General features: G+C 37.9%; 1 protein-coding gene across 2 annotated transcripts in view; it reads left to right on the top strand.

Annotated features, from left to right (window-relative positions):
• The first annotated feature begins 1244 nt into the window (after nucleotides 1-1244).
• The window catches only part of PLCB4 (phospholipase C beta 4), a 316073-nt gene continuing 291688 nt past the window's right edge, over nucleotides 1245-25629 (top strand). For both annotated transcript variants that reach the window (XM_045528104.1, XM_045528105.1), the window contains exon 1: nucleotides 1245-1448. The gene's annotated coding sequence lies outside the window, so the exon portion shown is untranslated. The remainder of the gene's footprint in view (nucleotides 1449-25629) is intronic.

Genomic DNA, 25629 nt, shown 5'->3' on the forward strand with positions numbered 1-25629 from the left:
CACTCATAATTTTCATTGTATGAGCATTTTTAAAGCTTTTTATTGTGGAAAAGTTTGAATATATGTAAAGTAGAGTGAATATCACAACGAACCTTCAGGGCCCCAGATGCTGGCCCACTTTGGGGAGTCCGTGTGGAGCACTGGTGTTGCTTTGAAGGAAAGAGGTTCTGCTGCTAAGCATGACCAAGAAGGGTGGAGATTACATTTGGCCCTTTGAAAATGTGGAAGTGGTTACAGGGTCCCCACTCCTTTCAGTAGGATGTTGTGAACATTTCTTATTTAAAGCTGAAAAAGGATTTTTGTTTTCTGAAAGGAAGGTGGCATCTGAAGCAAGCACAAGCTAGTAGAGGAGTGAGTCCCCATTTGATGTGTGTGGGGGAGTGATTCTTCTGGAAGGCAGTCTCCTTGCATTTATACAGGCAGTCATTTCAAATCCTTGGAGCTCTTTGGGTTAGAATCTTGATCTTTGTTTCTGAATCTATAGACCATTATCCTCCTGGGAAGTTAAATTACAGATGGTACGTGATAGAGTCCAAATTACATTCTTGTGGACATTATCCCTTTTGCCATTTTTAAGTAAATTTGACTGGAAACAGTTTATAGTAATGGGTGATTAACTTATATTAAACTAAACCATTTACTTTATTAGTTGGACTTGCATATACAAAGTTAAAAATGTTAAAATAATTTGTCTACATCAACGAGTGATTTTGAATAGAAAAGTCATATTTAGTATTTATTAGTGACTTATAGGTTTCTATATCTATGATTTATTGAAAGTAATAAATGTAAAATAAAATCAGAGGGATCCTATTGATTTAATTTTTTAATGTATTTTTTCTTGATCCAAAAGCCTTAGCTAAGCAAAATAGAGTACATAAATATAGTTTATTGGCTTGGACAGTTAAAAAAATTTGAACAGATGGAAGTAGCAGCTTATAGTTCTGTTGCTTCTGTTACTTGCACAGCCCATTACAATCTCTTCACCTCATTTTCCCACTGTAAAAGTGGAAACAGGAGTGGAATTTTTATACTTTACGACTTCCATTTACTTTATGGAATTAAAATGTTTGAAAATATGTCATTGGATATATATTATAATTTTATAAAATTTCCATTTACTTTTATCTGTTTTCCATTTCATTTTATCCATTTGCTAATTAGAAATCAAATCATTGTAATCAAAATCTTTAAAATCTCTCATTTAGATAGAAATGAAATAAAAAAATACATAGAAATGGAGAAGTATTTTAAGTCTAATTTAAAGATTTCCATTTGTTTAATATTGTAAATGAAGCCACAACATGATGAGATTATGGCAGGTCTTAAAAATTCACCTTTGCTGTTTTCTGTTACTACTGGATAGTTTTTCTTCTATTTTTTCCCCCCACAGGGAAAGATGGTTTCTCTATGATACAGAATGCTGAACTGTGATCTCTCTTAAAAAGGTAGGTGTTTGTGCTTTTTAAAATTAATTTGTGCCTTTAAAAAAATGTTAACTTGAATAAATTACAACCCAAATGATTGAATCAAGAAGCGATATTTTTTTTTCATGCCGCTAACACATGCCATTGTGAATTGAATTAAAACCTCAGATTCAGCTTTCTAAATTCAATATTTGAGTTTGCCAGGCTTTTTAAAGAATGACTATTTTGAGAGAATAGTTGATGTCTACAGCAGTCAATGCATGTGATATGTAATAAGTGAATGCCTCTCAGTAGATACATTTTTTATTGGAATAGATTCATTTCAGCCCATCTTGATGAAATATGTTCCTTTCTTTTCAGTGGATGACATCTTTCTAGGAAGCCCAGAGAGTTTGGAAGTATAAAATGGTCTGTGGCTTATAAAAGTTGTCATATCTTTGATTTTCTCTGTAAGATTTTTTTTTTTTTTTCCCCAAAGTGTGGTTTGTGATTTGCTTGAGAACTTTATCAGCTATAACAAGGTTATGGGCATTTTGGGGTATATTGTGTCTTTTTGTAATCTATACAGAGTCTCCAAGAGGTTTCTAAATTTCACAGAGTGAGCTCCTACTAGCCTAGGAGTTGCTTTTGTTTTCATCTGAGACCTTTTATTCCATAATATGGACCAACATCTGCCAGCTCTCCTGAGAGGCATACTTGGGGACTTTGATTCTGATCAGAGCTGTGCATCCAAGGTAGAACATATGGAGACTGAGAAAGCTATAGTGACAGGTGCTCTGGGGGTCTAATGGGGACGTCACCCCAAACCACAGGATCCCTCAAAGATTTTGGGGGTGTTCCAAGATTACAGTGGTCAAACCTGAGCTGTGCGGTTATCCTTCAACGTTATCCTCTAGTTTGCTCTTGGACTATAAGATTTTGGCTCATATATGATGTGGAAGTGTTCCTTTCCCATTTCATTTATAATCTGATGGTATCTTTCCTCATTCTTCTGTCAGCCTCACAAAAATGACCTTTCACTTCCAGCTTTTAATTACTTGTCCAGCTCCTGGCCATCCCCACCCTGGGAGTGGCTCGGTTCTCCTCCCTCACACAATTCCCAAAGTAGTTGCGTACACGTTGTTTATAAATCACCCACCTCTAGGTAGCAAAAAGGAAAGATTATGACACGTACTAGATCATTGGAAATCTGGTGTGGAGAGCAAACATATGTTCTAATTTTTGAACTGGAAATAGAGGATTTGAAATTGAAATGAAGTATTTGGCTTATTTAGGATACATTGAGCTACCAGTGTAAACTCAGCACTTGGACATAAACACTACAAGAGTTTGCTATAAGAATGTACTTGTAGAGACACCAAACAGAGAGATTGCTGCTAATTTGCTTCAAAATTGGACTTCGAAATCTGTTGTGTGCAGATTACCTACAGTGAAATGACTGCATAATTATTAAGTAAATGTTTCCTTTTTTTCCCTCATATTATTTCTTCAGATTTCTGCTTCAAAGATGGCCTAGAGAAACATAAGTTAATCACAGGCAGAGAGGGAGGATAATTTTTTGATAAAATCATGATCAGAAAGGAGCTGATGAGCATGTTATAAATATTGAATTATAACAATAACAATTTTCAGAAATCCAAATGATTAGATATTGATCTTTTTTGAAGCTGTGATGATAATTGGACTTAACTGCAACATAAATCATTTATGTTATATGTCTACTAGCAGATATACATTGAAAACGTTTGACTTCGAAGCACTAGGAGAGTTGCTTTTTCTTATTTCCCCAACGTTAATCTAAAACGTCTCTTGGGAATAAAGACCCACATGTCTGCAAGATATCTGGGTACAGTCTTGAGAAGAGGGCTCCTCACCTGTGTGGGTGAAAAAGCCTTGCAGGCTGTGAAGTATTGTAAAAGTCCTCGAGTCCACGGTAATTAATACCAAATAGGATGGCTTACGTGTTAAATAAATAGTGTCTCCCAGGTTTATTTACTATTTTACAACTCTGAATAGCTGCTGCTATGAGGAAATATACATGAATATAAAGTGTAGATGAATTAAGAGGAACTTTTTACTGTAATATATTTTCTTAATCAACAGAAATTAAAGCACAACTATTATAAATGGCTAATAATTCATTTTGACATGGAGTCTTCATGATCAAAGGAGTCAAGAATTGTTGGTCTAGAACATAGTGAACATATCTGAATCAAATTAGGACGGGATCCATGACTCAACCAAGACAGGGCCAGAATGTTTTTAAACAGAAGAGAGAAATACGCACAAGATGTTTGTTTTATTAGGTATTCGATTGGATTACTGGGGGCAATGGACGAAATTCCTTCTAAAGGATATTTAAACAGTCCATTTTCTTATGTGCCGGATTGGTTAGATGTATTCTTTATTGTGATAGCCAGGAGCCACATGTGGTAATTTAAATTTCACCTCATGTGGTTATTTAAATTTAAATTAAGAAAATTAAAAATTGAGTTCATCATTCATGCTGGCTACAGTTCAAGTGCTCAGTAGCTTCATGTGACTAGAAGCTACAAGCTGCGCAGGACATAGACCATTCCCATTGTCACCGAAAGTTCTTTTGGACAGTGCTGGGGACAGTTGTCATCCCTAGGACTCCTCCTGCCACTAGTAGTACCACTGTTACAAAGCTGTCCCTAGCGGCTTTGTCCCTGGGGTCCTGGCATTGAAGGGAGAAGACAGAACCTGGTTTGCCACGTAGGATCCTGGGAAATGTTGTGGACAGGAGTCCTTAGTGCACGCGTGGGAGAGAAAATGCTTCTTCCCACAGTCTTCCAGTTCTCCTTCCTCTTGTGACAGCCCATCTCCTATGAAAAGCAGCAGGGGTCCACATTGCCAGTTTGAGTTGTTAACATTTTATTGTGTGTATAGTAGATATTTATTCCAGTTTGGGCTGCTTGCCCACACTGAATCCTTTCCCTGAATTTGGGGGCATCCATCATTGTGTGAAGCTGAGTGGGTGAGAGTGCCCTGTTCCTCTTAACTTCCCAAACAGAAATGACCCCTTTTGTGTGTTTCCCGACCTCTGCCAGCTGGTGGGCACAGTAACAGGATTTCAGGTTTGCCTCACCTGGGACCCGGACTCTGGAGTGATGACTCAGAAAGGCAGAGGATGGTTTGGGATTCTGCCCGTCACTGGCGCAGGCAGCAGCGTGGTGGCAGGTCCAGGGCCAGCTGAGGTGACCAGCGTCAAGAGTACAGCAGGTGTGACAGAGTCAACCACTGAGAACAAAAAAGAAATACTAAGGAAAACAGCTTTTCCGTGTGTGCAAGGAGCCCAGACCTGCATCTGCTATTCCAACAAACATCCTCTCTACATGCAATAATAATAGGATAGTTTTAAAAAACATCAAGAGAAACCGGACTTCAGTGATTCCTTAAATTAGTTATAATCCAAATAAGACATGCTGATTTTTTTTTTATTTTACGGAAAGCAAGATCCTTTCATGAAAAGAATACATATATCAGAATTTCAAACATCCCACATGGGTTTAATAATGAAACAACTCTTTCTTTCTTTCTTTCTTTCTTTTTTTTTTTTTTTGGTGGAAAGTCATGTATATAATTCTCTTTCTTACACTTAGAATCTAATCTAAACTGTTGCCTGTGAACAGTCACTGTATTTGTGATTCCCACCAGCTAGGTCAATCTGCTTGTTTTATTTGTTTTCCGGAACAAATGGACTTGCATATTGTTTCGAGTTATGTTTTGAGTCCTTAAACATACCGTCTGTTCCTCCTGTGTGCCGACTCCCCACCCTGGTACACACAGCAGCTGTGTGACCGTCTGTGTCATCTCAGCAGTGCCACAGCTTTCTCCGTGGAATGCCACGTGTGTCGCCCATTGAGGGATTCCTCAGCCCAGGCATGATTTTGACGTGAGCGGGTTGCCCACTCTTGAGGGGAAATCTCTTGTGGCCTATTCACATTCCATGGTAAGTGTCAGAGGCTTGCTTGTCAGTGGGGGGACCGTCACACCAGGGACAGAGATTGCCAGTGCCCGTCACTGCTTGTACTCAGCTTTCACGGGTGTGATGCAGCCGCCCAACCAGGGAAATTGGTGCAGCCTCCAGTTGTATCTGGGTGAACCACATGACAGGTTCTTCCCAACAGTGTGAGCACAATCATGGGAGCCAAATCTGGGACAAGGCTCCTAAACCCCAGGCTCTATCCTTCTTCCTCTAGTTGGCTGCAGATTACTACAAGGACTTTGTGGATGGTGAGAGACAGGATGGAGGGAAACCTGGGTCTAAGTCATTGCGTAGCAGAGGGTTTTTCACTAATGAGGGAACAACACATGTTCCTCAATAGAAAATTCTTAATGGTCATGTTTGCAGTCTTTCCTAGTAATAACTCTGTGCAACAGAAGATAGAGCATATGTTACGTGAGCAAGAGGGAGAGACAGAAATAAACTTCTGTTGTGTTGACCTTTTATATATTTCAGATCTGTTTGTTACAGAAGCTGACATTATCCTTATACACCCTCATTCAGCCAATTAGTTATTAGTTGACATTTTCCTTTTTTATAATTGCCCATTATCTGAAATCTTCTTCCTGCATTGAGTAGTAGTGTGGCTTATACGTGATTGTGCCGAGACTGTTGAAGAAGTGCTGGCATGCATTTCCCAATATAAATCGCCCATGTTGTTTACTAAGAGTTAGAGGAGAGCCTAATACCTCAGGGGTAAAATAATTTGTTGGTTTTGTAAAATTCAGCATTTAGAGTGAATTTTTAATACTCCTTATCCCCATGAAGATTGTGGTACCTGAGTATCCAAGTTCAGTGACTAATTTTGCTTCATAAATGTATAAAAAATCTTTGATAGTGTTATTAGTAACGTTTCCCAGGCTTAAGGGTTTTATGTAGTCTGTAGAGGCAAACAATGAAGATGGAAAGAAGGTAATGTTTATATGAAATCATCTTAGATTAAAACAGGGAGAAAGTATTTGATTCTCATTCAAAAGTCTCAAATGGAGTAGTTTAAGATATTATCCATTTTGCTTCTGGTATGACATATAAATGATTGCTTGGCAGAGAGGAAGAATTAGGGATTTAATGTTTTTTGCTTTTTAGTTTACTGTGTATTAATTAGTAACATTTTTCTCTTCTAAAATGTGGAGATAGCAGCTGTGTACATGTAAAGTTATTAACAGAGGTTTTATGCATGCTGATGTATTTGAAATGTTTTGAGTCCTTTGGGGGAAAAGTACTTAATAAACACAAATAACTACTTAGGTTAACAGTTTATTTCTGTTGACTTAGTTAGTACACTTCCTTTTTATCTTTAATAATGCCAGAGCATTTTTAAAGAGATATGTAGCAGCTTGAATAAAAGTTAGACACTTTTAGTATCAGCACTATGTAAACTGAGACAGAAGATTTAATCTCCCCCGCCATATTCTCTGTGGTTCAAAGGCACTATTCAGCAAGACTATTATGACGAACGTGGAAAAAAGTTTGTACAAGGGATCTGTATGGCTGTCACTTCCACCTGAACTATGAAGGTGCTGATGATATTTAAGTCTAGGACTTGTAGGGCCCCCACATACTCATCCCTCCCATGTCCATTCTTCTTCACAGCTACTCTGCCATTGTACTTTTTAACTCTTTGGTGAATACTCTGTGCCCCAATAGAGAGTGCATCTCAAACTTTTTGGTCTCAGACCCAATCTCTTAAAAATTGTTCAGGACCCCAAACAGCTTTTGTTTTTGTGGCTTATATCATACATATTTACCATATTAACAAGTAAAATGGGGACATTAAAAATAATTATTGATTAATTCATTTGTTTTAAGTAAGAATAAACCCATTACATGTTAACATAAATAAAAATTTTTTAAAAGAAGAATTACGATATTTTTAAAACAATATAAGTTTGGCGGCCAGGCATGGTAGCTCACACCTGTAATCCCAGCACTTTGGAAGGCTGAGGCGGGAGGATCACTTGAGGCCAAGAGTTTGAGACCAGTTTGAGCACCATAGTGAGACCCCATCTCTACAAAAAATAAAAAAAAAAAAAATAGAAAAATTAGCTGGGCATGGTGGCATGCGCCACATGTATGTATATATATAGTCTGGTGAGAAGAGTGGCACCATTTTATGTTTTTGCAAATCTCTAATTTGTGAGAGAATGAGAATGAAAAAAGGCAAATAATGTATCATTATGAAGACAGTTCTGACCTCTCAGGCCCCTGAAATAGTCTTGGGCACCAACACTTTGAGAACTGCTGTCCTATGCTAGAGCCCCAAAGGCTGTTTGTAGAGTATCTCCAGTTTTGCCACATTTACTACTTTGTACCAGAAAATCCCCTTCCTAATCCAAAATATTCGTAAATAACTGTTTCTCTCTAGTTAATTCTTATTCAGGGAAATAACTAAGAGGCTAAATTGTAATTTTAATTTTAGGCTGCAGTTTTCCTGTTGATTGCACCTTCAGAATATCTTTGGCATCTGACCCATTTCCCCCATTCCCACAGCTGCTTTTCAAGTCATTTCTTGCATTGATATGAACTATTGTGAGAGCCTCTAAATTGGTCTCTGTCCCAGTTACTACTGCTGTGCAACAAACCACCCTGAAACTAAGTGCTTAAAACGGTAACAGTCACAAATCTCTAGTTAGGGCAGGGTTCAGCAGACAGAGAAGATTTCTGTGGCTTCAGCTGGGGCATTTACTGGGTGCCACAGGATCTACTTTTGAGATGATTTACTAACATCCCTGACAAGTTGGTACTAGTAGTTGACTGGGAGCTAAAGACTGGCAACCTCAGTTCATCACTGCTTGGGCTCTCAGTGGACTGCCTGGGCATCCTTACAGCAAGGTGGCTGAGTTGCAAGAGTAAGTATCCCAAGAGCTAGGATGTGAAAGTTGCCTTTTTCTTAAGATCTGGACCTGAGAACTTGCCCAGTGTCACTTTTGCTGCATTACATTAGTGAAGCAGTCACAAAGCCCAGGTTCAAGGGGTGGGGACATAGAACCCCACCTGTCAATTGGAGAAGCGTCAAAGAATGTGGGGGTCATGTTTTAAAGCTACCATACTCTCTCTGCCTCAGTTCTTACCCCCAAATTGCCCTGTGTTTGAATCCAGCCACCAGACTTGTTTTCTTAAAGCATAGCTCTGCCCATCCCATAGCTCCTCATTTTCTACCTGACAGGAGCCAAGTTAATCTTGTGTCCAGAATGATCCGTGTGTTGTTTCACCCTGATCCTGCTTTAGCATACCCTGTGCTTCAGCCCCTTTGTCTGGGTTTTTTCTCCTTTTGCCTTTGATCATACATTTTTTTTTATTTTCCTAGAATATTGTTGCTTTGATCTCTTCACATCCCTCATTCAAAATAAATGGTACCTCTCACATGAAGCTTAAGTTCTATATTTTTCTGCAATATGTTCTTCTGTTATCTCCCATCATACAGTTAATGTATTCCTTTAAAGTCCTCCCAATTTCCAAATTATGTCTTATACAATAATATATGTATGTGTATGTGTTTTATATACTCCACTAGATTTTATGTTCCTTGTAGGGGATCTATATTTTTAATATGATATTAATTTCAATTGCACTGATATCTTAAGATACATATAACAAGTGCTTAATTTTTTTAAAAGATGAGGGAGGATATGAATGGCATTAACAGAGTATGTTTTCCTTGTTCTTGGAAAGCCAGATTCAGTATTGTAATATAAAAATATCAGTTTTATTCAATTAAATTATATACTGAATATAATTTCTATCAAAACTGGGGAGCTTGACAAAATGATTCTGAACTTCATCAGGAAGAATGAACCTATCAGCTCTCTTAGAATTACAAGAAATATTTATCGAGGTACTTGCCATCATAAAGAATATTATTAATATAAGTTAAAGAGTGAACAATGGTATTGATAGAAGGATTCACCAGTGAATAAAATATAGAGAAGTTGTGTGTGCGTGGGGAAGGGGGGTCTCATAGGCTACTGTGCAGACTTTGGCTGCTACTCTGAGTGACATAGGGAGCCACTGGAGAGTTGGAACCCCAGAGTGAGAGGGTGTTACTTATATTTGAGAAGATTCACAGCTGCTGAGTTCAGAATGGACTATGCAGGAGTAATTCCAGAAGCAGGAGTAGCTGGAGGTTATATTGTTGGGTAATCAGGGAAGACATAGAGGACATTGATTTGAGCAAGGGTGGAGGTGGTTTAAAGGGGTCAGATTCTCAATCTGTTTAGAAGGTGCAATTGATAGTATTTGATCATGGATTCCAGTAGGGTATGAGGAATGGAGAGGTGGTGAGGGTTTTGTGTCCAGGCAACTGAAAGGATGGAATTGCTATTTACTAACGTGGGGAAGACTTGCATTACAAGAGGTTTGAACTCAGAAGTTCAGGAGCTGGTTTTGGATCTGTAACATTTGAGATTGCCATTATATGTCCAAATGAAGATAGATGTAACCAGTAGTTGGTTAGATATAAGAGTCTGGAATTCAGAGTGAGGTCTAGGCTGAAGATGTGGGAGTTGAGTCGGGATGAGGTCACTAGAGAAGTAAATGCAGATGGGAAGCGAGGAGCTCTGAGGACTGAGTCCAAGGGCACTTACTCTTAGAGGGTGGGAAGGTTGGGAGGAATCAATATTAGAGATCAGGGGTAAGACAGAGCTAATGAAGTGGAGGAAAACCAAGGGCATATGGTGTCTTGGAAGCCAAGTGATGGGTGTTTCAAGGTGAGGACCAAAACTTGACTGACCAAGGCGCTAGTGTGAACGCTGGACCAATACAGCATATCAGCTTGAATTACTGGTTGAGGTGTGCATTGTGAAGCATGGAAATGGTGATGATGCTAATTGTTATTTTAAGAATTCAAAAGGAACAATGTCTTCTTATTTTGCTGTCAGGAATGCCAAATACATACCCTACCATTAAAATTGGATATAGTAGCCAAAAAACTAAGAAAGAAATAAACTGAAATTACTGAAAGACAATCTTTACATGTCCTGTCAGATTGTTTAATTTAATTATAAGCTGGTTGTTGTAGATGCAGCTGCCCAAACTTGGAATGATGTGGGGGGAAAGCTCACTGAGAAAATAGTCAACTGCAGGGGAAAAGAGAAAGAGAGAGGGAGGAGGAGAGAGAACACCAGGTGGGTGCCTGGTAAACTTTATTGAGTCTTCGAAATGTAAGATGCCAAAAAAACCAAAACCAAAACAAAACAAAACCTCAAATTTACCTGCTTTTAACAATAGCTTTAGTCTGAACAGATTCGAAACACACGTTCTTCGTAGATGAATGGTTTCCCTGATACTGAAAACACTGTGCTGTGACCTTCATAGAGCAAAGGTAGGAATTCTTATCTCTGGATCTAAAGCAATATATGTTCATAAAATGTTAGTGATACAGGAGTACCAGACTTGTGCCAGGGTTTCAGAGTTTCTTCTCTAGGCATTTGATCTGATTAAAACAAAAAACAAAAAAACTATCACCCTTCTAGTCTCTAGAAATTATTAGTAAAAATAAAACTTTAAAACAGAATTTTAGTAATTTCCCTATTTGGAAAGGAAAATCTCACCATTTTCACGGGTAGGGAATTCACATGAGGTTTTAATGTGCAAGTTTGAGAAATAAAATGATTTCTCTCTTTTTTTTTTTTTTAATAAACCTTGGTCTCCCTGCCCCTGCCCACCCCCCACCCCCCAACATACACACAATACAGACATTCTAGTACTTATCAAATTGTGAAAGCTGGGCCCAGATAAAATAACAGGAGGATTTTTTCTGGCATCAGTCAAGAGTTACTTGGAAAACAGGCAGAGCAAGTTAAAGTGCAAGTCTAACACAGTGAAGGGAAAGATTCATGTGCCAGGCACAGATGGAGTAAGTTCATTCTCACATAAATATTATCTCTTTGTTCTTGCCAGGGCTGAAATGCAGTCACTGTCGTATTAACTTAGGGAGTTTTCAATTATGCCTTCAAAATCTTAGTCTTCTGGAAATTGTCAACTGGCTTTGTGTTGTCCCTAAGTAGCGGTGTGTCTCTGAATGGGCCACTTAACCAATTTAGGCCTTAATAGCGGGAATGATGGGTGTGGAAGGCGAGTTCAGCTTTCTTCCAGCCCTTGTGTTGTGTGTATCCATTCAACTTTATGGACAAGTTTCAACAGAAAAGGTTAGCAGCTTTTTTATTACAAAGAAGTGGCTACTTTACCAAACAGCACTCAACTATTTTTTGCAAGTGTGTTAATTGGTAGAATTGAAACTCAGCATAGAAAATGCATGCACTGTTCAAGGCTAACATATAGCCTTTTAATCATAGTGTTTGGAATCGTAGTATTTTTAAAAGACATGTGTAATATAGATATTAAAGTTGAAGATATGCTAAGGCATATTTTTGATTAAAAAGCATTTACACCAATTAGCATTTATTTCAATGAAATTCGAATCTTTAACACATAGGATGTGAACATCTTTGAATTGATATATATTAATACATTATTGTCTCAGATTCATAGGAATGTCTTTCAAGCTATGATTTTTCCTCTATTTACACTATCTGTTGTGGGGGAAAATAAAGAGACGAAACAGTGTTTAGATTATCTCTACACATTTTACATTTCTCCCAAAGGCTGCCTGTAATTGTTGGCATCTGAGAGAATAAACAGGAAATTAGCCAGGCTGGGGTTCTCCTTCATCTTTTGCCAGGGCTGGACTCCTTGCTTTATTTATTTTCATAGGACACCAGAAAGCTGAGAATGGTATTTAAGCTGACTACATTTCTTTTATAGCTGGTCTTTTATAGCGAGTCTACATGCGACAATCTACAGATTACCAGATCTTTCTGCTTTTCTCCAATTTAGTGCGTTGGCATTTGAAGGACCAAAAATGTACTTTGCACCAATGAATGGTTTAAAATAAAGAAGGTAAAACTGTGGCACTTTCATCATTCTAAAATATTCCATTTGTTTTTCTAGTGATGAAGGTAATACGTGTTTATTGTAGAAAATTTGGAAAATTAATATAATCAGAAATCCCACAACCCACAGATCATCACTTTTGATATTTTACTGTTTTTTCTAATCTTTCCTTAGCCTCTATATCTACCTATATTCATTAAGCAATTATACGATTTGTGTTTAACAGACTGTTTCCGAGGGAAGCTGCTAAGAATGTCAATAGGTGTTCTGAGGGTGGGGGAAAGCTTGCATGTCATGTATGTTTGAAAAACGCTAAGTTGAATGGTGTTACACTTAGCTTTGTCACAGACACCCTTCTCAGTGCTGAACCTCCTCAGAGTGCTCTGGGACTCTTTCCTCTATGTGGAAAAGGTGTGTTGGGCATAGCCCCGGAAGAATTGGACACAGAAGCAGCGCTGGTAGTGCGTCTACTGATGTACTGGGATGTTCTGCAGACAGCAGTGTTAGCTTCCTTTGGTTTTTGTTTGTTTTATAAAACCGAGATCTCATGCTTTTGTAACCTCCTTTTGTACTTAATATATTAGGAACATTTTCCTCTTTAAAAAATATGTTTTCAAAAATTGCTTTCTTTCCTTGTTATTTTTGAAAATATTCCATTTATAAAAGTTCCATTTATAAAGCTGGGGCCTAGCCCAGGTGACAGATCATTTCAGCCCTTGGGAATAATCTTGAAAGGTTCTGTCTGAGGTATAAAATGTTTATACTTATTTAGTTTCCGCCTTCCACCCACCCGTTCTGACAAACCTTTAATTTTGGACAATTGCTGTTGAAGCTTGTGGATTCACAATTCCCAAAGCCACTGCTAACTTCTTTGCTTTGGAAAGGCATGACAAAAATAGGCTTCTTTTAATGCAAATGGATAATTTTCTCCTGTTGATGGGCAGCTCATTTAAGAATATTTTATTTATTATATTGTAAAAATAGCCTCTTTGAGAAGAATGGCCTGCTCCATGTAACTCTCTTAGAAACTTACGGATTTCATCTGTACAGAAATAGTGACTTTGATTTAAAATTGTATATTGCCTTCTCAAAGGGGCACGTGTATCACTTTTAAAGACTGGAGCTGAAAAGCATAATATGTACTTTTGGCCTGGGGATTCCTTATAAAAAGTATGCAGATTTCCCCCAGGGAAAACTGAATCTGCATTCAAAGGCTCTCTCTATAACAATTTCCTCTTCCTTTTTATTTATTTATTTATTTTTAAATTCAGCTTCTCAGTGTGCTAAGTAAAAGTTTTTCCCTTTCCACAAAGGCAGGCCTTGCTGAGGAATTGACTACTGAAAAACCTCGTGCCAGCTTTCCTAATGCAGCTAAAAGGAGACATTATGAGGTTTGAAACGCAGTGGTGTGGTGGGGGAGTGGGGAGTGGTGGTCCTGTGTGCTTTGACATCAGTTTATGTGAGTGTGCAAGGCACCATCCGATGGCTTATACTTAGGAGAAAAATGGACTCATTAAAGGAAAAGTAAAGTTTGGTAACCAAGTTTTTCTTTTTCTGAGGGCTGTCCTTACATGATTTAAATTGCAGTAAAAATTAAAATGCCTGAAATGTTTTAGAGTTGGAACCCTCTGCTGCTTTAGCTCATGGGCACCTCCCAGAATGCTTCCTCAGATAGCAACACAAAACACTGGCAGCCTCCCAAGAGAACATTCTTTGAGGACCTCACTGGCAATTGGGAAAGAGAACTTCTCATTCTAATTGTGCAGAAGTACAGACAGGATGTGTAGTCTGCATTCTAAAGTTGTCTGTTGTCTTCCATGAAAAGTGTTATCATTTTATTATTATTTTTTCACATATGTTACACGTGGGAACATCCAAATAAACAGCTGTTATCTTGGTCAGGAAATACAGGGAATTGGTGTACTGGGGACAAATCATGTATTACTAGAGACACTTTAATCACCTTTGTGGACTATTGGTTTTCTAATAACCAAAATTCTTAAAATGCTAAATTTTATTTGCTTTTTAATAACCTAAATTGCTAAATAATCTGATATTCTAAATTGCTAAAATAATACTAAATATAATTAAACTTCTATTTGATTGTAAACAGTTTTCAGTGTCCCCAAGAGTCATTATCAATATTGCATTAATGTGGAATTCTAGTCATTGGGTGTCCCTGTTAATAGAACGCCAAACAAATTGAGTCAGGCATATATACCTAGCATCGTTTTTAGGGCCACAGGGTAGGAAGGGGAGTGCCTGAATCAAGCTGACAGTACGATTTTTTGCTCAAGATGTGGTGTCCCCAAGGGTCTTATTCCTGTTGGAGGCACACATTTCTAATGAGATAATTGACAGAGGGCCATTGCTTAATAAGGTGTTCATATGGGTGATGCAGATGCTAGGAAGACAGTGAAGACAAAGGAAGATAATGGCGAATGTTGAGTTTGGAGCTGGGCAGTGATCTGATCTGTGTAGCATTTGAAGAAGTCAGAAAAGGAAAGCAACAGCACAGGTAGAGGATTAGAGGTGAGTATGAATATTGAGTATGTCAGGGAGGCTAACGATAGTCTGAGCTCACTGCATTAAAAGGAAGTGTTAAATACTAATGTGGAAGCTTATTCCAAGCTCCCAGCCTTCCCCTTTCTCCTTCTGCTTACTGTTCAGCAAGGACATGAGTGATGACTCTAATGAGGGATTAACCGGGGGAGGAAGAGTATCAGGTTCTGTTCTGTTTGTGCATCCAGGGGAGAAGCAGCTCAGAGCAGTGGCCCGTTGTCAGCACCCCTCACCGCCCCCCCCAGTTAAAGGCAGATTTCTGGAACCATTTTGTGGCAGCCGCAGAGAATTAACATAGCTGCCTAAGATGCCTGGGTAATGACATTTCTTCCTGTCCGAGCACGCTGCTGTAAAAGGACATGCTTCCTTCTGATGGCCTTGGCCAACCTCACGTTTAAGGGCCTGTGCATAGTTCTGTTGCCAGGAGAAGGTGAGCTGCGACACCAGCCTTTGGTTGCTGATGTTTGGCCTCCAATCCGCCCTCAGGACTATGGACTTCACAGGTTATCTGGCCACGATGTCCCCTCCCTTACTGTCATACGTGCTGACGTATTAGTTCTGCAGATAGTATCCTCTGTGGATCTTGTTTTGTTTGAACACAGATGAAGAACTTTTTATAGTTTTTTCCCCTCTAGTGACTTTCTTATTTTAAGAAGTGAACCTTTTTCTAAGGTTAGTTCCTACGCTGAGGACAGTAAGTCCATAGACTATTTTAAAATTTTCGTAAATCTTATTTTATTCATTTTGTAAATGCCCAATAAATTGAAACCAGAACAGTGCTGATGGTTCTCATAGAAATTAAAGTGAAATGTGAACAGATTTTTTTATTTAGGTAATTGAGGCATTTCTAGGTGTAACACATATACAACTCTCCCCAATTACATCTTATTTAATAAGAGAGATGCCTCTACACTATAGTGCCTTATGAATGATAGATTTTAAGGACTTTTTGTAGTATAATTAAAGTATAAATTTAGTATAATTAATATGAATTTATTCAGTTATTTTGAATTAGTGACAGACTTGATTCTCCTTAATCTTAGTGAATACTTGCAGGTCACAAGTTGTTCTTTAGCATTAATAAAATTTATTCTAAAATACATGTTTTAGGTGTGGTTTCAGGCTCTAAATTTTGTCTTTTACAGATTTATAATGTGCTTTCTTTATCAAATATTAAATACCACTTTTAAAGTAATGTAACAGGAGTTTAGAAAAAATAAAAAATAAAATTATCTTCATAATCTGCATACTCTAATATAATAACCAGTACAATATTTGTGCATTTCCACTCCCCCATATGGACCACACATAATTATAGTTAAAAAAAAATTTCAGTGGAAATTTGACTTGAATGATATGAAATTTATAGATTAAATGGTGGGAGATGGACTTCTTTAACATATTCAGTCTACCCACCTATGGATATGTTGATTTAGGTCATCTTTAATGTCTCTCAAAATTGTTTATTCTTTCTATAACATATTGCATATTTTTTATTTATGCCTGCCTTAGAGTTTTTGTTGTAGCTAATATGAATTTTTTAAACTATATTTTCTAATTGGTTGTAGTTGGTATATATGAAACTGTTGATTTTTGAGCATGCCATCTTTTTCTGCAATCTTGCTGAACTCTCCCGTTAGTTTCAATAGTTTGTCTACAGATTCTTTTGTATTTCGTATGTCAAGAATTCTATTATCTGTGGTTACTCGGTTTCCATACTTGTAATTTAATGGTTATGTGATATTTCATCCTTTATTTAATTTGCTGTTGAACACATGGGAAGTTTCTGGTTCTATTTTAAATATAATTGTAGTACATACCTTTGTATGTGTTTTTTTTTTTCATCTTTCCAATTATTTTATTAGGACTTATTTTTGTAATTTCTGTGAAAAGGTGTGAACATGTCTTTACAGCTCAGGATATATGTTGCCATATTGCTTTGCAGAAAGTTTTGAATCCTTTCGTACTGCTACCAATGGTATATGCGAACATCGGTTCAACCACACTGCTTCTGAATTATGGAAATCGTACCTGGAATGCTGTGGGAATCTTCTGACTGAGTTCCTGCATCTGTTCTTATCCCTGTTTAGTCAGCTCTCCACACAGCAGCCAGAAGTATCTTCAGACATTTAAATCAGATCATGTGATCCCCCTGCTGAAAATCCTCCAGTGGTTTTCCTTTAGGTGTAGAATTTAGCCTAAATTTTCCCCACCCTTGTGTATCCTGGCCCTCTTCTGCCTTCTAAACTTCTCTCCTTTTGCTCCCATTGTGCCTCAGCTACACTGGCCTGATTGTTGTTGTCCAATCTTGTCTACCTCATTCCTACCTCAGGGCCTTTGCACTTGCAGTTTCCTCCCTGCTTATAAAACTCTCCAGGTCATTATATGACTATCTTTTCTTATCATTCATGTTTCTTGTTCAGATTATCACCTCCCTAGAATAGACTTTCATGGCTTCCCTTTCTAAAATATCCCTTTTTGGCCACTCTCTTTTCTCTTACCCTACCTTATTTTCTTTACATTAATTTTTCATTACCTGAAATTATATAATATTGCTTATTATTTGTTTACCATTGGCCTCTTCTAGTAGAATGTAAGGTCCTTGAATAAAGGGCTTTGTTTAAAGTATTATCATCATATACCAGATTTTCTAGTAGCATATAAAAAAGTTAAAAGAAAAAGGACAAATTAATAATATTTTTTAACCTGATATATCTAAATTATTTCCAATGTAATCAATAGAAACATTATTAGTTATTTTACATTTTTTTTTATTTTCTTCAAAATCTGGTGTGTAATTTACCTATATAGCACATCTCAGTTGGGATGAGTGACATTTCAAATGCTCAGTAGCCACATGTGACTGGTGCCTACCATAGGGGACAGTGGAGGGCCAGAGCAATGCCTGAGACATAGGAAGAAATGAATAGATACTTGCTGAATGGATGAACAAGTGAGTGAATGAATTTTACTTCAGCATGTATCAGTAATGAAAACCTGAGTCAAATTAAGAGTAAAATCAAGATCCCCTAAAAGGTGATTTAGTGTTAGAGAAAAGCAGAGCAATTGCACATGTCCTTTACTGAAACACTTGTGGTATTTGAATGGTTTGAGTTAAGTATCACCTCATGCACTGAGCATCATACTAGGCACTGAGAATATGAGAAAAATAAGACAAAGTCCTCATGATGTCTGAAGTCTGGTGAGTTGGTAAGAACTTGATCCCTATCTGTGTTGTAGGTTGTAATATTGAAACAGCAGTACCATGGATGAATTTTCCCCATTTATTTACATTTAAGAACTTAGACTAATAGTTGCAGATGCATTTGTGGACACATTTTCTGGACACTTAGTATCACGATCACGCTGAGGTTCTAAGGGAATGCGTATTTGCCCTCGCACTGTTTTAATGTATATTTCTCTAGGTTAGATTCTTAGCTCACCTGAACTATCCTCCAAGCATGATTGTTAAAGTTTTCAGCTGTATTTTAGGTGCATTGAGATTCTAAATGGATATCCGGTATGGTCTTTCCTTCGTTTTCAACTTATAATTGGCAAGTTCCCATAGGAAAAAATCATTATTGTTGCTATAAAAGCACTTCTTATCTGTCACATTTGGGAAATGAAAGTTTTGCAAAGGTCGAAAGAAAGAGTGCCCCCAATTATGATGATGACTTGTACATCACAAATAGTTTAATAGCTTAGAACCTATCTTAGTCTGTCTTACAGTGTAAAAAGGGAAAGGGGTGGAAAAAACAAAACTTAGTCACTCCACAGCAATTTTACCGTATAGTTTTAAGAAGGATGAAAAGGAGCCCATTTAAATGATTTGATCAACATCTGTCTATATGCCTTCTCTGTGATTTGGAACTATTTAAATTATGTAAGCCCACAAGTTTATTAGTTCACCTTTATTGATTTGTCAAGGTTAATGTCTGCATAATGAGTTGAAGATAATTAAAGATTTGTTGGCAACCATCTGCTAGTGTTTACTCAGTACAGTAAGTTTTATAACTCATCTTCTAATGTTTCCTAAGGAGATTTCTTTGCCACCGTGAACTAATTTTAAAAACACAAACCATGCTGTTGCCTTAGGCGATGTAAGAATTCTCCTTCTTAATCTCTTAGCACATGACAGCCTATTAGGGAGATCAGATGATGGACCTCTGAGAAGCCCAGAGTGTGTCTGCAGACACTGTGAGAGTGGGGTGCTGCCAGCCGGTCAGACACATGACCTGGCAGTTCCCCTTTCTTTAAGCAATCTGCTTTGGCAGGCGGTCTGCCGCCGGCATCTGTGCTGATTATTCTGCCCCAGCAGCAGAGCCGTGGGCGCTGCCCTAAGAAGGATGCCCTCTTTGCTCTCCTTACGTGACAGCCGATCTGCATTACGGAAGTGAGTAAGCTGACTGAGTGCCTACTGTGTGCAGCCTGCATTACTGATCGTTAATGCCGACAGCCACTTCAGATTAAGGAAGGGATTCAAAGGCCTCTGCGAATGTCTTAATCAAATTCCTGTTTCATCTGATCTCCTTTGACATGCTCCCTTTCTAAACCTCTCTCGTCGTCCTTTCTCGGCAACATCTTGCCATCTTCCTCTCTTCCCCTCCACAGTGAGCAGTTACCAGGTGCACCCCATCCCCCTGCCTCCTTTGCCAGGGTCGGTATCGCTTCTCACCTGCATAGTTTCATCTGCCTCCTAACTGGCTTCCCCGTGTTCTCCTGCCCTCCCTGGTGCAAACCCACTTCCACTCTTCCGTCTTCTAGAAGCACCGTTCTGATACCCCAGCCCCCGCTGCAGTCTTCCATGGTCTGTCACTGCCTGGGGAACAAAGTCAGCACTCCTTAGCGGGGCTGTCAGGAGGCCCCTGCTCCGTGCTGTGAGGCCTCCACCTCCCTCCTAGCCTTATCTGCCTTCTCCAAAGCGCATGGTCCCTAAACAAAACGAGCTGCTCTGTTAATGGACATTTCCGCCCCTCTCCCGTCCCACCTGAGCTGCCCTCTGGGCCACGTGCATGGACCCATCTCGGCTCCAAGTCCGGGCTGTCCCCCCGAAGCCTGGCTCACCCTGCCCCTGACAGGGATGAAGTGCCTGCCTTGACTGTCTCCTGGCTCTTTAGACCTCTCTGGACGTTCTCAAAGCCTTTCCCATGATGGATTTACCCACATGCCCTTGGAGAACCCACCGATCAGTTTCCAGAAGGCGTCGCGGCATCAGCCCACTTTCGTGGCCCCCACAGCGTCCAGAGAGCCTTGGCATTCTCCCAAGGTGCGTGGACTTAATGCTGCTTAAACTTCCGTAGTCCTTGATGTGGAATGTCCCCAGCTCTCTATTTTTTTTTTTAACTTTTTTTGCTCAGTAACCACTACCTGCAGCGACCAGAATCTTCTCTCCTCACTTCTGTCTGCTCCACAGGGCTCTGAGCGCCTCTTAACGTGTGGCTCCACCTGTTCCCTATTTTTTGCCCTAATTTCTCATCATTTCCATGAACTGTTTCTTCAGAGCCGTCAGTTCTTTTCCCTTTAACTGCAGCAGTGTGGGTCACGAATACTTGTTCCTGGGCCTGGAGCAGTTTATATCTGGTCTGCATGCAGGAGGTGGCTTGTTTAGAATTTCTTAGCACAAGTAGGCCAGTTACTGAACACACTGTTAGAAAGTGTGCTGCCGGAATATTAGGAAATCCTTTAAGGAGAGTTGTTTTGTTTTCCTGGGAAAGGCAAAGATGAGTCTTCAGTGGAAACGTCACCTTATTGCACAGTTTTGGATGAAATGTGTCCAATGCAGGGAGCTCTGACAAATGTGGGTAAAGGACGTTAGTCTTTGAAATGCAATGCAATGCTCATAATTATGGAAATTATTTCAATTTTTTTTCCAGTTATATTAAGTGGATCACATTTAAGGTTTATTCCTCATATCAGATTTATGTCTTTTAGGTCTAAAACTTTAGAATAATGGGTACAAAATGTTATAGTTTTCAATTTGAATTATTACCTGCAGCGAGCATTCCTGTCAACTTTGTTTTCCTCAGCACTTTTGAATAGAAATATTATTTATTAAATGTTTCCCTTTTGTTAGTGTTTGCACTTGAAGGTTAAATTAAACATGAAGTATATTGTTTGGTTTCCCTGATGGTGGATCAACTAACTAGTTTAATATTTAGTAGTAAGTTTTGACATTCACCAACAGGAGTAGAGACAAAGGAACATTATTTGTATTTAAATATTTTTTTCTGATTGCAAAAATGGTGCTCATTTTAGATAACTTTGAACATTCAGGAAAAAAAATAAAGATCACTGTTGTTTCACCACCCATACAAAGAAATTACTTAATGTTACATACATTACATATAATATATATTGTAATTTTAAAAAGAAAATTGGGATTAATTAGGCACAGTTTTTATCCTGCTTTTTTTCTCATAACATTGTATTGTGATTACATCCTACATAATTTTGTTTTAAATATGGCTTTTAATGGTTCCAAACTTTTAAATCATGAAGGACTATGACTTATTTAAAGAATATTATGTTACTGGATATTTAGGTGTTTTTTGTTCCATTGTTTTAAAACCATTTCTGCTCCTCTTCAAGATGTGGTTACCTAGAAATTGTCACGTCACATTGTAGTGAATTTCACAAGAAAACACCAATTAATTAGGCATGCAACCTTGATTTAAATATGTAGTATTTCAGACATTAGAATTAGGGAGATCGATTTTGTTCAATGCAGGCATTTAAAAATCAAATGCATGTAAAGAAAGGAGCAATTTTACTTGCCTTAATGTTGGCCCAAGATTGGAGACTAAAGCATCTACAGACCATTAGCTCTAATACTTCACTCTTGAGACCACTTGTTGTAATGAGCTGTCAATTATTGTGCATCTAAGTGTAGTTAAAGGGACCACTGGGCTTGCAGTTTAAAAGCCAACATTTATAAACGTGCAGGAATTGAATTATAAATGTGGTGATTCAATGAGGATGGACTGCATTATGTCCCTGCCTGGATGTAGTGTCTGGTCTCTAAGAGATTTTAGTGTCCATTAAAAAAATAAGAAATAGTAAAAATGTTATACACTTGAGCATATGACTACACAGTTTTTATGTTCTTAAAATGTAGTTTGGGAAAAATCTTTTTTTTTAAATGAGTTATGGATCAATATTTCTTTATTAAATGTGCAATGAATTAGTTTCGACTAACATGTTGGAGTGAGAAGAATGGAAATTGGAGATATTTAAATGTACCTTGTCTTTTATATATGGCTTAGTGAAGTTATAATCTATTGAGTGTATATTCTTTTTTATCTGTTTATCATTAGTTTCTGAACAATGTTTGCCTTTTCAAAATCTGTGTACTTTAAAAACACTTTACTATACCTTGTTAGTATGGCATAACTGAGTAATATTTCACGTTTTTTCATAGTTAATTCCTTTTGCTTTGACTTTGCCAGTTCTAAATGATCACTCTGTTAAGAAACTCCTGGAAATCCAGGCTTCCTTCCTTCCTTCCTTCCTTCCTTCCTTCCTTCCTTCCTTCCTTCCTTCCTTCCTACCTACCTACCTACCTACATTTCAGCTGTTTAATTTTATCTTGTTTTGAAGGCCAATATTTGGTATGTGAAAAGTTCCCCTTAAATTTCATTTCTTTATTTTTTTAACACAAATAACTGCTTGCTGGAATAAACAATGTAGATGAGTAAAAAAGTAAAGATTTTATTTAATTCCACCCACTTTCTTCATTCTCATAGTCTTCCCTAGAGGCAGTCACCACTGACGGCTTGGTGAATATTTCTCCAGATCTGTCATCCAGACTTTTACAAAGACAGGTGGGTAGGTAGATGTTGATACACAGATGAGAGCTGGATTTTCCTATATAAACAACCTCACTTCTTTCAACTAGGATACATAAAACAGTATGACACAGAAATCTGTAGGTATGTAGCTCTCACATTGCATGTAGCTATCACAAGCAGGAGTTGGCAAACTTTGTCTGTAAAAGGCCAGAAAGTATTTTTGCCTTTGTGGGCTATACAGTTTGTTGTGACCATGATTGCACAAAAGCAGCCATAGACAATACCTAAATGAATGGGTGTGGCTGAGTTCCAACAAATCTGTGTTTATGAACACTGAAATTTGAATTTCATGTAATTAATATGTGTCATGAAATATTCTTCTTTTGATTTTTTCCAACTATTTAAATATGTAAAAACCAATCTTAGCTCATGAGCTCTTACAAAAGCAGATGGCAGGCTCGATGTGGCCCATGGGCTATAGTTTGCCAACTTCTGGTCTAGAGTATATAAAAAAAAATCAGGTACAAAACTACATCTTACATTTTTCAGAGGTTAATATCACAGTGGTTTGGTGAATTAAGGCAAATAAACAAAACACCTCTTTTAAAATTTTATTTGAAAAAATCTGTAGGGTATGATTGTAATTTTGTTATGTGGATATATTATGTAGTGGTAAAGTCAGGGATTTCAGGGCATCCATCACCCAAATAATGTGCCTTGGATGCATTAAGTGATTTCTCATCATCTAGCCCCCTTCTACCCACCCACCCTTCTGAGTCTCCATTGTCCATCATTCCACAGTCTACATCCATGTGTGCACATTATTTAGCTCCCACTTATACTTGAGAACATGCAGTATTTGTCTTTTTGTATCTGAGTTGTTTCATTTAAGATAATGGCTTTCTGTTCCATCCATGTTGCTGCAAAAGACATAATTCCCTTCTTTTTTATGGCTGAATAGTATTCCATTGTGTATGTATACCACATTTTCTTTATCCAGTCATCCACTGATGGTCACTTAGGTTGATTCTGTATCTTTGCTATTGTGAATAGTACTGCAATATACATACAAGTGCAGGTGTCTTTTTGATATAATGATTTCTTTTCCTTTGGGTAGATACACAGTAGTAGGATTGCTGGATTAAATGGTAGTTCTATTTTTAGTTCTATGAGAAATCTCCATACTATTTTACATAAAGGTGGTACTAATTTACATTCCCACCAATTGTGTGTATGTATTTCCTTTTCTCCATATCCTTGCCAACGTCTTATTTATTTATTTATTTTTGCCAGAAAACACCTCTTCTATAGAACAGTCATTTGATACTTTACAGACAGTGAATGAAAAGGAAGTATTTACGAATCAACCAGACTGGGTGTGATGTTTCACGCCTGTAAGCCTAGCACTTTGGGAGGCCGAGGCAGGAGGATCACTTGAGGTTAGGAGTTCGCGATCAGCCTGAGCAAGAGTGAGACCCAGTCTCCACAAAAAATAGGAAAATTAGCTGAGTGTGTGCACCTGTAGTCCTAGCTACTCAGAAGGCTAAGGCAGGAGGATCACTTGAACTCAGGGGTGTGAGGGTGCAGTGAGCGATGATGACAGATGACACCACTGTGCACTCTATCCCAGGCAACAGAACAAGACCCAGTCTCAAAAAAAAAAAAAAAAAAAAAAAAGAAGAAGCAACCAAAGTTAACAGGAAAATGGCAGAGAGTGAGCTGATTTGGGGTCCCAAATACTGGAGCATCAAAGGGGGTCTTGGTGTTATGTCCATTTCATAAACTCCCTTGGCTATTCCCCAGGGAGAAATATTCCCGATCCTTTTTAACATTCTGCTTTATGTGGAGACTTATGTTTGGTGTATTACCTTATAGGAACTTTGTTTTACAGTGTTAGTTGACAAGTATCATCTTTGTAATGGACAATTTATATATCCCCTGTATTGGATTTTTAAAAGCTTATTAATTATGAAGTATTTATATTACTTATAATAAGCACATAAAAAAGAAACATTGAAGATTGCCTAGGAAATACATTATAGTATAAGCCTCCCCAAATAGATGCTTTCTAATGTCAAGGCCAGCCCCATTAATTTATTTCAAGGGATGCTCTCTGAATGCCTCTGATGCGCTTGACTCCATCAATTCACCAGGTGTGTCTCTTGATGGCAATTGCTTTCAGACCACTGAGAACACTGTGATCCAGTTTTACTGCCTTCTGGAGCAGTTGCTAGTTTTAATGTAATAAAAATAAAACAATAGAATGTCTATCTGTGAAATTGTCATTTCCCATGAAAATTCCAAAATGCAACATCAACATATAATTCATAAAACTGAAACTTATTTTTCATGAAATTAGGAACAGTTTATTAAGGATTATACTGTCTGATTTTATGTTTGGTATGTGTGTGATAAGAAGCAAAAATGGATTCGTTGTGTTTTTTTTAAACTACTTGTCCCATATTTTATTTCATTTTGTTCACCTGAGGTGAGGAGTAAAGTAGTGTTTCGTTTTTTCCGATGTATAACTGGGCAATTTGGGGAATGAGGAATATTTCGATTAGATAACCAAATATAAAGGTCTCTTTCTATATGTATATATGGACACAAATGCACACATGCGTATATGAAAAGGGGTTATATATTTTATTTTATTCCTTTTAGGAGAGGTTCATGACGTAAAATTTAGAAACTATAGAACAGCATAATAATAAAATAAAAACGTGTATTTTCATCACCCAGCCATAATGACTATTGATATTTGGGTAATACCTACCAGTGTCTTGTGTCTGTTTCTGTATACATATGCATATAATTATTAACATATTCGGCCCTTAATTTATTTCTCGGGTCAAATTTGTTTCTTGTCTGCTATGTGCAGCCACAATGTGAGGCAATGGGGACATGGCAGTGAACAGAACAATTCCCTGTTTTC

This window comes from Lemur catta, chromosome 17 (genome assembly GCF_020740605.2).
Source record: "Lemur catta isolate mLemCat1 chromosome 17, mLemCat1.pri, whole genome shotgun sequence".
In the NCBI taxonomy this organism is placed as follows: Eukaryota; Metazoa; Chordata; class Mammalia; order Primates; family Lemuridae; genus Lemur; species Lemur catta.